Genomic DNA, 16,647 nt, shown 5'->3' on the forward strand with positions numbered 1-16,647 from the left:
GTACAGCAGACATTCCCGAAAATAGCGCAACAGTGCCGCACGCTACGCAGAAGGGGGTAGCGAGTTCAGGGCCCTAACAGCCTGGAGAAAGAAGCTGTTGGCGAGTCTTCCCAGAGGGCAGAAGGTCAAACAAGGAGTGAGCCGGGTGACTCACATCTCTGGCAATCGAGGTTGCCTTGCGGGCGAGATGGGAGGTGTAAATGTCCTTCAGGGAGGGAAGCGAAGCACCAATAATCTTACCAGCCGTATTCACTATGCGCTGCAGGGCCTTCAAGTTCTGTTCAGTGCAGTTACCACCCCAGACAGCGATGCAACTGGTGAGGGTCTCAATGGTGCCACGGTAGAATGTAGACAGGACTGCCTGAGGAGCACATGCTCGCCTGAGCTTCCGCAGGAAATACAGGCGGCGCTGAGCTTTCTTGGCCAGTGACGAGGTGTTCGCGGACCAGGAGAGGTCCTCACTGATGTGCACCCCCAGGAACTTGGTGCAGCTCACCCTCTCCACCACAGCACCGTCGATGATCAGCGGCAGGTGTGTTGTGTGACCCTTCCGGAAGTCCACAATGATTTCCTTGGTCTTACTGACGTTCAGCAGGAGGTTGTTGTCCCTGCACCACGTGGTCAGAAGGTCAACTTCCGACCTGTACCGAGTCTCGTCGCCCTTCGTGATGAGACCCACCAGAGTCGTGTCGTCAGCAAACTTCACTATGCGGTTGTCGCTGTAGGTCGCAGTGCAGTCATGCGTCAGCAGGGTGAAGAGCAATGGACTGAGCACGCAGCCCTGGGGGGCCCCCCGTGCTCAGCGTGATGCTGGCGGAGATTTAGCTCGGGTTAGAGCTAAGGTTAGGGTGTGAGCTAGGGTTGGAGCTAGGGTTAGAGTTAGAGATAGGGCTAGGTCAGGGTTAGAACTCGGGTTAGAGCTAGGGTTAGGGTGAGAGCTAGGGTTAGAAATGGGTTGGGGTGAGAGCTAGGGTTAGAAATGGGTTAGTGCTAGGGTTAGTGCTAGGGTTAGAGCTAGGGTTAGGGTTAGAGATAGGGTTAGAGCTCGGGTTAGAGCTAGAGTTAGAGATAGGGTTAGGGCTAGGGTTAGCGCTTGGGTTAGAGCTCGGGTTAGAGCTAAGGTTAGGGTGTGAGCTAGGGTTGGAGCTAGGGTTAGGGTGAGGGTTAGAGTTAGAGATAGGGCTAGGTTAGGGTTAGAACTCGGGCTAGAGCTAGGGTTAGAAATGGGTTAGTGCTCGGGTTAGAGCTTGGGTTAGAGCTAGGGTTAGGGCTAGGGTTAGAGCTCGGGTTAGAGCTAGGGTTAGGGTGAGAGCTAGGGTTGGAGATAGGGTTACGGTTGGGTTAGAGCTAAGGTTAGGGCTAGGGTTAGAGCTCGGGTTAGAGCTCGGGTTAGGGTGAGGGTTAGAGATAGGGTTAGGGCTAGGGTTAGAGCTAGGGTTAGGGTGAGGGTTAGAGTTAGAGATAGGGCTAGGGTTAGGGTTAGACTCGGGTTAGAGCTCGGGTTAGAGCTAGGGTTAGGGTGAGGGTTAGAGCTAGAGTTAGGGCTAGGGTTAGAGCTCGGGTTAGAGCTAGGGTTAGAGCTAGGGTGAGAGCTAAGGTTAGGGTTGGGTTAGAGCTTGGGTAAGTGCTAGGGTTAGAGCTAGGGTTAGAGCTAGGGTTAGGGTGAGGGTTAGAGCTCGGGTTAGAGCTAAGGTTAGGGTTGGGGGTTAGAGCTAGGGTTAGAGCTAGAGTAAGGGTTAGGCTGAGGGTTAGAGCTAGAGTAAGGGTTAGGGTCAGAGCTAGGGTTAGGGTGAGCGCTAGGGTTGGAGCTAGGGTTAGGGTTGGGTTAGAGCTAGGGTGAGGGCTAGGGTTAGAGCTCGGGTTAGAGCTCGGGTTAGGGTGAGGGTTAGAGTTAGAGATAGGGCTAGGGTTAGGGTTAGACTCGGGTTAGAGCTCGGGTTAGAGCTAGGGTTAGGGTGAGGGTTAGAGCTAGAGTTAGGGTTAGAGCTCGGGTTAGGGCTAGGGTTAGAGCTAAGGTTAAGGTTAGAGCTAGGGTGAGAGCTAGGGATAGTGTTAGGGTTAGAGCTAGAGTTAGAGATAGGGCTAGGTTAGGCTAGGGTGAGAGCTAGGGTTAGAAATGGGTTAGTGCTCGGGTTAGAGCTTGGGTTAGAGCTAGGGTTAGAAATGGGTTAGTGCTCGGGTTAGAGCTCGGGTTAGTGCTAGGGTTAGAGCTAGGGTTAGAGCTAGGGTTAGAGATAGGGTTAGGGCTAGGGTTAGCGCTTGGGTTAGAGCTAAGGTTAGGGTGTGAGCTAGGGTTGGAGCTAAGGTTAGGTTTAAGAGTTTAGAGCTTGGGTTAGAGCTAGGGATAGGGTTAGAGCTAGGGTTGGAGCTAGGGTAAGTGCTAGGGTTAGAGCTAGGGTGAGAGCTAAGGTTAGGGTCTGAGGGTTGGGTTAGAGCTCGGGTTGGAGCTAGGGTTAGGGTTGGGTTAGGGTTAGCGTTAGGGTTAGAGCTAGGGTTAGTGCTAGGGATAGGGTTAGAGCTAGGGTTTGAGCTAGGGTTAGGGTTAGAGCTAGGGTTGGAGCTAGGGTAAGTGCTAGGGTTAGAGCTAGGGTGAGAGCTAAGGTTAGGGTCTGAGGGTTGGGTTAGAGCTCGGGTTGGAGCTAGGGTTAGGGTTGGGTTAGGGTTAGCGTTAGGGTTAGAGCTAGGGTTAGTGCTAGGGTGAGAGCTAGGGATAGGGTTAGAGCTAGGGTTTGAGCTAGGGTTAGGGTTGGGGTTAGGTTAGAGCTAGGTTAGGGTTGGGTTAGGATCTTAGATTAGAGCTAGGGTTAGGTTTAGAGCTAGGGTTAGGGTTAGGGTTAGGGTTTGAACTCGGGTTAGAGCTAGGGTTAGGCTGAGGGTTAGAGCTAAGGTTAGGGTTAGGCTGAGGGTTAGAGCTAGAGTAAGGGTTAGGGTCAGAGCTAGGGTTAGGGTGAGCGCTAGGGTTGGAGCTAGGGTTAGGGTTGGGTTAGAGCTAGGGTTAGTGCTAGGGTTAGAGCTAGGGTGAGGGTGAAGGTTAGAGCTAGAGTTAGGGTTAGAGCTAGGGTTAGGGTGAGAGCTAGGGATAGTGTTAGGGTTAGAGCTAGGGGTTAGGGTGAGGGTTAGGTTAGGGTTAGAACTCGGGTTAGAGCTAGGGTTAGAGCTAAGGTTAGAGCTAAGGGTAGGGTGAGAGCTAGGGTTAGAAATGGGTTAGTGCTCGGGTTAGAGCTCGGGTTAGTGCTAGGGTTAGGGCTAGCGCTTGGGTTAGAGCTAAGGTTAGGGTGTGAGCTAGGGTTGGAGCTAAGGTTAGGTTTAAGAGTTTAGAGCTTGGGTTAGAGCTAGGGATAGGGTTAGAGCTAGGGTTGGAGCTAGGGTAAGTGCTAGGGTTAGAGCTAGGGTGAGAGCTAAGGTTAGGGTCTGAGGGTTGGGTTAGAGCTCGGGTTGGAGCTAGGGTTAGGGTTGGGTTAGGGTTAGCGTTAGGGTTAGAGCTAGGGTTAGTGCTAGGGTGAGAGCTAGGGATAGGGTTTGAGCTAGGGTTAGGGTTGGGGTTAGGTTAGAGCTAGGTTAGGGTTGGGTTAGGATCTTAGATTAGAGCTAGGGTTAGGTTTAGAGCTAGGGTTAGGGTTAGGGTTAGGGTTTGAACTCGGGTTAGAGCTAGGGTTAGGCTGAGGGTTAGAGCTAAGGTTAGGGTTAGGCTGAGGGTTAGAGCTAGAGTAAGGGTTAGGGTCAGAGCTAGGGTTAGGGTGAGCGCTAGGGTTGGAGCTAGGGTTAGGGTTGGGTTAGATTAGAGCTAGGGTTAGTGCTAGGGTTAGAGCTAGAGTTAGGGTGAGAGCTAGGGATAGTGTTAGGGTTAGAGCTAGGGGTTAGGGTGAGGGTTAGAGATAGGGCTAGGTTAGGCTAGGGTTAGAAATGGGTTAGTGCTCGGGTTAGAGCTAAGGTTAGGGTGAGAGCTAGGGTTAGAAATGGGTTAGTGCTCGGGTTAGAGCGCGGGTTAGGGTGAGGGTTAGAGCTAAGGTTAGGTTTAGAGCTTGGGTTAGAGCTAGGGTTAGAGTTAAGGTTAGGGTGAGAGCTAGGGTTAGCGATAGGGTTAGTGGGTTTGGGTTAGAGCTAGGGTAAGTGCTAGGATTAGAGCTAGGGTTAGTGGGTTAGGGTTAGGGTTGGAGCTAGGGTTAGGGTTAGTGCTAGGGTTAGAGCTAGGGTGAGAGCTAGGGTTGGGGTTAGGTTAGAGGGTTAGGGTTGTGGGTTAGGTTAGGAGCTTAGATTAGAGCTAGGGTTAGGTTTAGAGCTAGAGTTGGGTTAGAGCTAGGGATAGGGTTAGAGCTAGGGTTAGAGCTAGGGTTGGAGCTAGGGTTAGGTTTAGAGCTTGGGTTAGGATTAGAGCTAGGGTTAGGTTTAGAGCTAGGGATAGTGTTAGGGTTAATGCTAGGGCTAGGGTTAGAGTTAAGGTTAGTGGGTTAGGGTTTGAACTCGGGTTAGAGCTAGAGTTAGGGTTAGAGATAGGGTTAGGGTTAGGTTAGAGCTAGGGTAAGTGCTAGGGTGAGAGCTAAGGTTAGGGTCTGAGCTAGGGATAGGGTTAGGGTTAGGGTTAGGGTTAGTGCTAGGATTAGAGCTAGGGTTAGTGGGTTAGGTTAGAGCTAGGGTAAGTGCTAGGGTGAGAGCTAAGGTTAGGGTCTGAGCTAGGGTTAGAGTTGGGTTAGTGCTCGGGTTAGAGCTAGGGTTAGGTTTAGAGCTAGGGATAGGTTTAGGGTTAGGGTAGGGTTAGTGCTAGGATTAGAGCTAGGGTTAGGTTTAGAGCTAGGGATAGGTTTAGGGTTAGGGTAGGGTTAGTGGGTTAGGGTTAGGGTTAGGGTTGGATTAGAGCTAGGGTTAGGGTTTGAACTCGGGTTAGTGCTAGGATTAGAGCTAGGGTTAGTGGGTTAGGTTAGAGCTAGGGTAAGTGCTAGGGTGAGAGCTAAGGTTAGGGTCTGAGCTAGGGTTAGAGTTGGGTTAGTGCTCGGGTTAGAGCTAGGGTTAGGTTTAGAGCTAGGGATAGGGCTAGGTTATGGTTGGAGCTAGGGTTAGGGTTAGGTTAGAGCTAGGGTTAGGTTTAGAGCTAGGGATAGGGTTAGAGCTAGTGTTAGTGGGTTAGGTTAGAGCTAGGGTTAGGTTAGAGCTAGGGTTAGGTTTAGAGCTAGGGATAGGGTTAGAGCTAGTGTTAGTGGGTTAGGTTAGAGCTAGGGTTAGGTTTAGAGCTAGGGATAGGGTTAGGGTTAGTGCTAGGATTAGAGCTAGTGTTAGGTTAGAGCTAGGGTAAGTGCTAGGGTGAGAGCTAAGGTTAGGGTCTGAGCTAGGGTTAGAGTTGGGTTAGTGCTCGGGTTAGAGCTAGGGTTAGGTTTAGAGCTAGGGATAGGGTTAGGGTTAGGGTTAGTGCTAGGATTAGAGCTAGGGTTAGTGGGTTAGGGTTAGGGTTAGGGTTGGATTAGAGCTAGGGTTAGGGTTTGAACTCGGGTTAGTGCTAGGATTAGAGCTAGGGTTAGGGTCTGAGCTAGGGTTAGAGTTGGGTTAGTGCTCGGGTTAGAGCTAGGGTTAGGTTTAGAGATAGGGCTAGGTTAGGGTTGGAGCTAGGGTTAGGGTTAGGTTAGAGCTAGGGTTAGAGATAGGGTTGGAGCTAGGGTTAGGGTTAGGTTAGAGCTAGGTTAGGCTAGGGTTAGAGCTAGGGTTAGTGGGTTAGGGTTAGGGTAAGTGCTAGGGTTAGAGCTAGGGTTAGGGTGAGAGCTAGCACTTACCCTAACCTTAGCTCTCACCCTAGCTCCAACCCTATCTCTAACCCTAACCCTAGCTCTAACCCTAGCACTTACCCTAACCCACTAACCCTAGCTCTAATCAAGCTCTAAACCTAACCCTAGCTCTAATCTAAGCTCCTAACCCAACCCTAACCTAGCTCTAACCTAACCCCAACCCTCACCTCTAACCCTAACCTAGCCCTATCTCTAAACCTAACCCTAGCTCTAACCCGAGCACTAACCCAACTCTAACCCTAGCTCAGACCCTAACCTTAGCTCTCACCCTAGCTCTAACCCTAGCACTTACCCTAGCTCTAATCCTAGCACTAACCCTAACCCTATCCCTAGCTCTAAACTAAGCTCCTAACCTAACCCAACCCTAACCTAGCTCTAACCTAACCCCAACCCTAGATCTCACCCTAACCCTAGCTCTAACCCTAGCACTTACCCTAACCCTAACCCACTAACCCTAGCTCTAACCCTAGCCTAACCTAGCTCTAACCTAACCCTAACCCTAGCTCCAACCCTATCTCTAACCCTAGCTCTAACCCGAGTTCAAACCCTAACCCTATCCCTAGCTCTAAACCTAACCCTATCTCTAAACCTAACCCTAGCTCTAACCCGAGCACTAACCCAACTCTAACCCTAGCTCAGACCCTAACCTTAGCTCTCACCCTAGCACTTACCCTAGCTCTAACCTAACCCACTAACCCTAGCTCTAATCCTAGCACTAACCCGAGTTCAAACCCTAACCCTAGCTCTAATCCAACCCTAACCCTAACCCTAACCCACTAACCCTAGCTCTAATCCTAGCACTAACCCTAACCCTATCCCTAGCTCTAAACCTAACCCTAGCTCTAACCCAACTCTAACCCTAGCTCAGACCCTAACCTTAGCTCTCACCCTAGCACTTACCCTAGCTCTAACCTAACCCACTAACACTAGCTCTAATCCTAGCACTAACCCGAGTTCAAACCCTAACCCTAACCCTAACCCACTAACCCTAGCTCTAACCCTAGCTCAGACCCTAACCTTAGCTCTCACCCTAGCACTTACCCTAGCTCTAATCCTAGCACTAACCCGAGTTCAAACCCTAACCCTAACCCACTAACCCTAGCACTAACCCTAACCCTATCCCTAGCTCTAAACCTAACCCTAGCTCTAACCCGAGCACTAACCTTAGCTCTCACCCTAGCACTTACCCTAGCTCTAACCTAACCCACTAACACTAGCTCTAATCCTAGCACTAACCCGAGTTCAAACCCTAACCCACTAACCCTAGCTCTAACCCTAGCACTAACCCTAACCCTAACCCTAACCCTATCCCTAGCTCTAAACCTAACCCTAACCCTAACCCTAACCCTAGCACTTACCCTAGCTCTAACCTAACCCACTAACACTAGCTCTAATCCTAGCACTAACCCGAGTTCAAACCCTAACCCTAACCCTAGCTCTAACCCTAGCACTAACCCTAACCCTAACCCTAACCCTATCCCTAGCTCTAAACCTAACCCTAGCTCTAACCTAACCCACTAACCCTAGCTCTAATCCTAGAACTAACCCGAGTTCAAACCCTAACCCTAACCCACTAACCCTAGCTCTAACCCTACCACTAACCCTAACCCTAACCCTAACCCTATCCCTAGCTCTAACCCGAGCACTAACCCAACTCTAACCCTAGCTCAGACCCTAACCTTAGCTCTCACCCTAGCACTTACCCTAGCTCTAACCTAACCCACTAACCCTAGCTCTAATCCTAGCACTAACCCGAGTTCAAACCCTAACCCTAGCTCTAATCCAACCCTAACCCTAACCCACTAACCCTAGCTCTAATCCTAGCACTAACCCTACCCTAACCCTAAACCTATCCCTAGCTCTAAACCTAACCCTAGCTCTAACCCGAGCACTAACCCAAGCTCAGACCCTAACCTTAGCTCTCACCCTAGCACTTACCCTAGCTCTAACCTAACCCACTAACCCTAGCTCTAATCCTAGCACTAACCCTAACCCTAACCCTATCCCTAGCTCAGACCCTAACCTTAGCTCTCACCCTAGCACTTACCCTAGCTCTAACCTAACCCACTAACCCTAGCACTAACCCTAACCCTAACCCTATCTCTAACCCTAACTCTAGCTCTAACCCGAGTTCAAACCCTAACCCACTAACCTTAACTCTAACCCTAGCCCTAGCTCTAAACCTAACCCTAGCTCTAACCCTATCCCTAGCTCTAACCCAACTCTAGCTCTAACCTAACCCACTAACACTAGCTCTAATCCTAGCACTAACCCGAGTTCAAACCCTAACCCTAACCCTAACCCACTAACCCTAGCTCTAACCCTAGCACTAACCCTAACCCTAACCCTAGCTCCAACCCTAGCTCTAATCCTAGCACTTACCCTAGCTCTAACCCAAACCCACTAACCCTATCTCTAACCCTAGCTCTCACCCTAACCTTAACTCTAACCCTAGCTCTAACCCAAGCTCTAAACCTAACCTTAGCTCTAACCCGAGCACTAACCCATTTCTAACCCTAGCTCTCACCCTAACCTTAGCTCTAACCTTAGCTCTAACCCTAGCTCTAACCCAAGCTCTAACCCGAGCACTAATCCATTTCTAACCCTAGCCTAACCTAGCCCTATCTCTAACTCTAGCTCTAACCCTCACCCTAACCCCTAGCTCTAACCCTAACACTATCCCTAGCTCTCACCCTAACCCTAGCTCTAACCCTAACTCTAGCTCTAACCTTCACCCTCACCCTAGCTCTAACCCTAGCACTAACCCTAGCTCTAACCCAACCCTAACCCTAGCTCCAACCCTAGCGCTCACCCTAACCCTAGCTCTGACCCTAACCCTTACTCAGCCTAACCCTAACCTTAGCTCTAACCCTCAGCCTAACCCTAGCTCTAACCCGAGTTCAAACCCTAACCCTAACCCTAGCTCTAAACCTAACCCTAGCTCTAATCTAAGATCCTAACCCAACCCTAACCTAGCTCTAACCTAACCCCAACCCTAACCCTAGCTCAAACCCTAGCTCTAACCCTATCCCTAGCTCTCACCCTAGCACTAACCCTAGCTCTAACCCTAACGCTAACCCTAACCCAACCCTAACCCTAGCTCCAACCCGAGCTCTAACCCAACCCTCAGACCCTAACCTTAGCTCTCACCCTAGCTCTAACCCTAGCACTTACCCTAGCTCCAACCCTAGCTCTAACCCTAACCCTAGCTCAAACCCTAGCTCTAACCCTATCCCTAGCACTAACCCTAGCTCTAACCCTAACGCTAACCCTAACCCAACCCTAACCCTAGCTCCAACCCGAGCTCTAACCCAACCCTCAGACCCTAACCTTAGCTCTCACCCTAGCTCTAACCCTAGCACTTACCCTAGCTCCAACCCTAGCTCTAACCCTATCCCTAGCTCTAACCCAAGCTCTAAACTCTTAAACCTAACCTTAGCTCCAACCCTAGCTCACACCCTAACCTTAGCTCTAACCCAAGCGCTAACCCTAGCCCTAACCCTATCTCTAACCCTAGCTCTAACCCTAGCTCTAACCCTAGCACTAACCCGAGCTCTAACCCGAGCACTAACCCATTTCTAACCCTAGCTCTAACCCAAGCTCTAACCCGAGCACTAACCCATTTCTAACCCTAGCTCTCACCCTAGCCTAACCTAGCCCTATCTCTAACTCTAGCTCTAACCCTAACACTATCCCTAGCTCTCACCCTAGCTCTAACCTTAACCTTAGCTCTAACCCTAGCCCTAACCCGAGCTCTAACCCTAACTCTAGCTCTAACCCTCACCCTAACCCTAGCTCTAACCCGAGCTCTAACCCGAGTCTAACCCTAACCCTAGCCCTATCTCTAACTCTAACCCTCACCCTAACCCGAGCTCTAACCCGAGCTCTAACCCTAGCCCTCACCCTAGCTCTAACCCAACCCTAACCCTAGCTCCAACCCTAGCGCTCACCCTAACCCTAGCTCTGACCCTAACCCTTACTCTAGCTCTAACCCTCAGCCTAACCCTTACTCTAGCTCTAACCCTAGCTCTAACCCCCAACCCTAACCTTAGCTCTAACCCGAGCTCTAACCCTCACCCTAACCCTAGCTCTAACCCTAGCTCTAACCCTAGCACTTACCCAAGCTCTAACCCAACCCTAACCTTAGCTCTCACCCTAGCTCTAACCCTAGCTCTAACCCGAGCTCTAACCCTAGCCCTAACTCTAGCTCTAACCCTCACCCTAACCCTAGCTCTAACCCGAGCTCTAACCCGAGTCTAACCCTAACCCTAGCCCTATCTCTAACTCTAACCCTCACCCTAACCCTAGCTCTAACCCTAGCCCTAACCCTATCTCTAACCCTCACCCTAACCCGAGCTCTAACCCGAGCTCTAACCCTAGCCCTAACCTTAGCTCTAACCCAACCGTAACCCTATCTCCAACCCTAGCTCTCACCCTAACCCTAGCTCTAACCCGAGCTCTAACCCTAGCCCTAACCCTAGCTCTAACCCAAGCTCTAACCCGAGCACTAACCCATTTCTAACCCTAGCTCTAGCCCGAGTTCTAACCCTAACCTAGCCCTATCTCTAACTCTAACCCTCACCCTAACCCTAGCTCCAACCCTAGCTCACACCCTAACCTTAGCTCTAACCCGAGCTCTAACCCAAGCGCTAACCCTAGCCCTAACCCTATCTCTAACCCGAGCTCTAACCCTATCTCTAACCCTAACCCTAGCTCTAACCCTAGCACTAACCCTAGCACTAACCCATTTCTAACCCTAGCTCTCACCCCAACCCATTTCTAACCCTAGCTCTCACCCTAACCCTAGCTCTAACCCGAGTTCTAACCCTGACCTAGCCCTATCTCTAACTCTAACCCTAGCTCCAACCCTAGCTCACACCCTAACCTTAGCTCTAACCCGAGCTAAATCTCCGCCAGCATCACGCTGAGCACGGGGGGCCCCCCAGGGCTGCGTGCTCAGTCCATTGCTCTTCACCCTGCTGACGCATGACTGCACTGCGACCTACAGCGACAACCGCATAGTGAAGTTTGCTGACGACACGACTCTGGTGGGTCTCATCACGAAGGGCGACGAGACTCGGTACAGGTCGGAAGTTGACCTTCTGACCACGTGGTGCAGGGACAACAACCTCCTGCTGAACGTCAGTAAGACCAAGGAAATCATTGTGGACTTCCGGAAGGGTCACACAACACACCTGCCGCTGATCATCGACGGTGCTGTGGTGGAGAGGGTGAGCTGCACCAAGTTCCTGGGGGTGCACATCAGTGAGGACCTCTCCTGGTCCGCGAACACCTCGTCACTGGCCAAGAAAGCTCAGCGCCGCCTGTATTTCCTGCGGAAGCTCAGGCGAGCATGTGCTCCTCAGGCAGTCCTGTCTACATTCTACCGTGGCACCATTGAGACCCTCACCAGTTGCATCGCTGTCTGGGGTGGTAACTGCACTGAACAGAACTTGAAGGCCCTGCAGCGCATAGTGAATACGGCTGGTAAGATTATTGGTGCTTCGCTTCCCTCCCTGAAGGACATTTACACCTCCCATCTCGCCCGCAAGGCAACCTCGATTGCCAGAGATGTGAGTCACCCGGCTCACTCCTTGTTTGACCTTCTGCCCTCTGGGAAGACTCGCCAACAGCTTCTTTCTCCAGGCTGTTAGGGCCCTGAACTCGCTACCCCCTTCTGCGTAGCGTGCGGCACTGTTGCGCTATTTTCGGGAATGTCTGCTGTACGCGTTTTTACGCTCCTCTTAATTAATTATTTATTTATTGTTGTGTTATTTATTCAGCACGCTTTTGTTATACTTGTTTACTGTTTGTCTGTTGTGAGTCTTGTCACCGTGGGATAGGGGGGAACGAAATTTCGGTTTCTTTGTGTGTCTTTGGCATGTGGAGAAATTGACAATAAAGCTGACTTTGACTTTGACTTTGACTTTGACTCTAACCCTAGCGCTAACCGTAGCCCTAACCCTATCTCTAACTCTAGCTCTAACCCTCACCCTAACCCCTAGCTCTAACCCTAACACTATCCCTAGCTCTCACCCTAACCCTAGCTCTAACCCTAGCTCTCAACCTAGCTCTAACCATAAAATCTGTTAGGTTCAGATTCAGCAAAAGGATCAGCAGACAAAACCAGTGAGACAGAATGTTGAGTCTTTTCTCGCGAGACTTACAGCAATCCAAAATACACTAAAGGTCTTGTTTACACTCCTCTCTTTTTATTTAGGAATGCCCTACCTACAATGTGAGACTAGCCCCTGATAGGTGGGGGGAAAAGCGTGGGCTTTGTCTCATGAGTGAAGAAACGAGATTCTATGTGAAACTAGAAGTCGCGGACAGGATCCCATGAGAATGTTATGGGAAACAAAGTAGCATAGACAAAATGACATGTGCAGAAGGTGATGTCTGCAAGAAGAAACAGCAAGCATTCTGCGCAATAACTTTATTAATAAGTACTCATTAGGGAACGCATGATAACATATATATACAATTTATCTAACAATTCCCCCCTGTTTTATCATAAGTTCCCGGAGAACAACTCATCACCCATATGGCCACTTCAAAAAGATTTTCAGCCGAGGGATCACATTTCGCAAGAACTAACTTACACACAGGAGGAAACTGAGTCATAATCGGCAAAGCTAGGGTCAAGAAACAAACCGGACAGGTTTACCACAATAGAGCCGGGTCGTCACTAGAGAAGGAACCCGCGTCGATCGAAAGGTCATCCCGGTGTTTGCGGACCAGGAGACGTCCTCACTGATGTGCACCCCCAGGAACTTGGTGCAGCTCCCCCTCTCCACCACAGTACCGTCGATGATCAGCGGCAGGTGTTTTGTGTGACCCTTCCGGAAGTCAACAACGATTTCCTTGGTCTTGTTTACGTTCAGCTGGAGGTCTTTGTACCTGTACCACATGGTCAGAAGGTCAACTTCCGACCTGTACCGAGTCTCGTCGCCCTTCGTGATGAGACCCACCAGAGTCGTGTCGTCAGCAACTATGCAGTTGTCGCTGTAGGTTGCAGGATGCGTCAGCAGGGTGAAGAGCAATGGACTGCTGCAATGACGCAGCCCTGTGCTCAGTGTGATGCTGGCGGAGATTTTGTCGCCAACACGCACCACCTGAGGCCTCTGACAGAGGAAGTCCAATAGCCAGTTGCAGAGTTGTCGTCGAGTCGCTGCGGCACAATGAACTGAAGTCCACAAACAGCAACCTCACATATGAGTCCTTTCTCTCCAGGTGGGTGAGGGCCGAGTGGAGGTACGCAAACTGAAACGGGTCAATGGTCGGGGGAGAACGGATTTGATGACAAGCCGCTCAAAGCACTTCATGATGATGGGCGTCAGTGCCACGGGGCGGTAGTCATTGAAGCAGGACGGTGCAGGCTTCTTCGGCACAGGAACGATGGCGGCAGCCTTTACAAGCTTCTACCCAGCGAAAGCATTTCTCTCGGTTTATTCCACGGTCATGAATTGCATTTCCCCCCAAAAAACAAAAACAAGGAATAAAACACCAGACAAGTTTTAACAGATTTTTAATGTTTATTAAAATAATAATAAAAGTAAATTTCAAACCAGCGATCTAATGTGAAATTGCAGTAGATATACAAACACATATTGTCATATAAAGCAGTTAACCAAATGTCAGATTTTTATGTTTTAATTGGCGAATATAAAAACAAGGCATCAGACCAGACAAATTTTAACATAAATGTTTATTAAAAATATTAATATTAAAAGTAAATTTCAAACCAGCAATCCAATGTGAATCCAATGTGAAATTGCAGTAGATGTTTTGGATAACAATATTTAGGCGTGTATATGCATACGTTATTTAAAACCTACTATAAGTGTTATACTACTGTACCAAAATAACTACCAGCTCAGTGGCCGAAGAGGAGAGTGCCCGCCCTGAGATTGGGAGGTCGTGGGTTCAAGCCCCGGAACAGCGGCCGAGTCATACCGGTGACTCTAACAACGGTACTCATTTCTTCCCTGCTTGGCACTCAGTGTAAGGGGTTGAAATGGGGCTCCAATGCCGCTCACGATCTTTTAATTTTATAAAATCAAGATTACCCAAAGAGAAGCATAATCTCCCCGTTTTAGCATAACGGCGCATTACTTCATGCAATAAAGTTAGCCGCTAGCTTGGAGAAAACGTGCATAAAAGTAGTGGTGTTCCAGTGAGTGGTTTTTACTTTCCTTGGCTAATCGTAAATCTACATTCTGTCTTACATAGTTCACGCCAGGAGGGAGACGCAACACCTTCACTGACTGATCCGTTGATGCACGTGGGGAAGGAAGGCAGTTCACTCGTTGACTCGTTCGCGAACGGGAAAGTCGGATTCCTTCCCTCACTGATCCGTTCTCGCGATGAACTGGAAATGCGAATCACTCACTCACAGATGCGTTCACTCACAGGTCCATTCAGTTGTCAAACGGGAAATGCAATTCACGACTCGATCGTGAACGGGAAGTGACGTCTTTTTCTTCTTCGTTTTGTTTTACAGCGCGGTGGCACCAGCTTTAATGCGCATTACCGACCCCTACTGGTTGAAGTCATATAACAGAAAAAAGAACGAATCACTTTAGGAAGTGATTTGTTCACTCTCGTTCACTGAAAAGCTTCGTTTGTTTGAACGAATCGTCCACTCACGAGCCAACACTAGCGTGATTGTACAGGTTATTGCGGGTGGCGACGTTGCCATGGTAGCTGGTTTAATCGTAATGCCTCTTGGATTATCAAATGATTCCCCGAGCGCAGCACTGCTTTCATTTAAACTAACATTTTGAGTTATCTGATTCTAAACATCACATCACATCACTATTGGCCACCCTTTGCATAACATATTCAAGACGTTTACTGATTGAATAATTTGCTCCCACAGTCGGCGAAAGAGGCATTCGCGGGTTTCATCACGAAATGCAGTTTGCACATTAGTTCAGCACAAAATAAATATGACGTTTCGGTTAACATTTTATTTCAGAATCGTTAAGAGCTCATCACGCGATAAAAATGTGGTTCATCTGTAGGCAGACGGAGACATGGGAGAAGAAAAGTTAGGGCACATGTATTAGTACAAGTGTGCTAAATGCATTGGGCATAAAGGTTGAATTATAATGCATTGGAATTCAGTGCAGCTTCCCACTTAACGACATGCATCATGGATTTCACTTCAAGAATTCCATCAGCATAAAGGAACGACCCATTACTTATGCATTCTGGAAAAAGCAGAAATGACATTTGTACAGCGAGGAGTGAATTGAGGACTTTAACGAGTATATACAATAAATAAAGTATAAACTGCATACATCGCATCAGTTCTGACAATATTTAAATTTGTAATCATATACTAGAAGCTCAGTTTGTGACTAATCTCAAGTGAATAAATAAAGTTGTAGGATCACATTAAGATGTCTCATGTGCTCTGGCATAAAAGAGCAGCAGGCCCACCATTTTGATGAGGTCACATTAGGAAAGGAGAAGAGGACATAAAACAACTTCAATGCTTTTCAGGCTGGTCTTGAATTGCAGTACACTGTCAAGTTGTCATTGCAACAATAAAAACAAAATGTCCTCCATTGATGGCGCCACATTGTGCGTCCTCATCCAAAATGGAAGTCACGTCCTTGGCGGCCAAACGCAAAGAAAAAAAAAAAAAAAAGGAGTGGGGGGGGGGGGGATGTCAAGGCCTTCAGATGCCGGTGGGGGCCAAGCGGCTGACGAAGGCAATGCTGCTGAGGCACATCCTCCGGAAGAAGGCAGGGCACGCAGGCTTCATGATGTAGTGCTCCAGGAGGATTCGCAGCTCAGCAAATAGAGTACTGTCAAAAAAGAAAACAAGGCAACCATCAGTAGAAGCAAGTATAGAACAATGTGTATTTGCAGCTCTTACCGGCAATATGGATTTCTTCTGGACGTGTCGCGTAGGCTGAGGAAGCGATAGTAAATGAAAGGCAGCAGCAAACTTCCCTGGCCGCTGTTGACAAACCACGAAAACGACATTTTCAAGGAGACATATTTGATGGCTCACACACAAATAGTTGCATTTACAGCGTACCAGCCCACCTACCGAGGTTGAAATTCAACATTCTGCTGATCACCTGTTTCTGAAAGTGTCCCCTGTAAGATTTGCCCAATTGTAAACTAAAAAAAAAAATCGGATCCAATCCAGATCCTAGGTTCTGCTGTAGGTGTACGAATAGGAATGAAAATAACTACCAGCTCAGTGGCCGAAGAGGAGAGTGCCCGCCCTGAGATTGGGAGGTCGTGGGTTCAAGCCCCGGAACCGCGGCCGGGTCATACCGGTGACTCTAAAAATGGTACTCATTTCTTCCCTGCTTGGCACTCAGTGTAAGGGGTTGAAATGGGGCTCCAATGCCGCTCACGATCTTTTAATTTTATAAAATCAAGATTACCCAAAGAGAAGCATAATCTCCCCGTTTTAGCATAACGGCGCATTACTTCATGCAATAAAGTTAGCCGCTAGCTTGGAGAAAACGTGCATAAAAGTAGTGGTGTTTCAGTGAGTGGTTTTTACTTTCCTTGGCTAATCGTAAATCTACATTCTGTCTTACATAGTTCACGCCAGGAGGGAGACGCAACACCTTCACTGACTGATCCGTTGATGCACGTGGGGAAGGAAGGCAGTTCACTCGTTGACTCGTTCGCGAACGGGAAAGTCGGATTCCTTCCCTCACTGATCCGTTCTCGCGATGAACTGGAAATGCGAATCACTCACTCACAGATGCGTTCACTCACAGGTCCATTCAGTTGTCGAACGGGAAATGCAATTCACGACTCGATCGTGAACGGGAAGTGACGTCTTTTTCTTCTTCGTTTTGTTTTACAGCGCGGTGGCACCAGCTTTAATGCGCATTAC

General features: G+C 49.1%; 1 long non-coding RNA gene across 3 annotated transcripts; it reads right to left on the reverse strand.

Annotated features, from left to right (window-relative positions):
* Positions 1 to 14,728: 14,728 nt before the first annotated feature.
* On the reverse strand, positions 14,729 to 16,598 carry LOC148403878 (uncharacterized). 3 transcript variants are annotated; one of them, XR_015854297.1, is made up of 4 exons: positions 15,987 to 16,598; positions 15,838 to 15,887; positions 15,661 to 15,744; positions 14,729 to 15,589 (listed from the first exon to the last, which is right to left on the reverse strand). It is a non-coding gene; the product is annotated as an uncharacterized LOC148403878 (long non-coding RNA). The 3 variants fall into 3 exon arrangements; XR_015854301.1 differs by lacking the exon at positions 15,838 to 15,887 and having other exon boundaries at positions 16,343 to 16,595; XR_015854291.1 differs by having other exon boundaries at positions 15,838 to 16,595.
* Positions 16,599 to 16,647: the final 49 nt, after the last annotated feature.

Source organism: Syngnathus floridae, chromosome 1 (assembly GCF_059516105.1).
Source record: "Syngnathus floridae isolate MCC-2025c chromosome 1, RoL_Sflo_1.0, whole genome shotgun sequence".
In the NCBI taxonomy this organism is placed as follows: Eukaryota; Metazoa; Chordata; class Actinopteri; order Syngnathiformes; family Syngnathidae; genus Syngnathus; species Syngnathus floridae.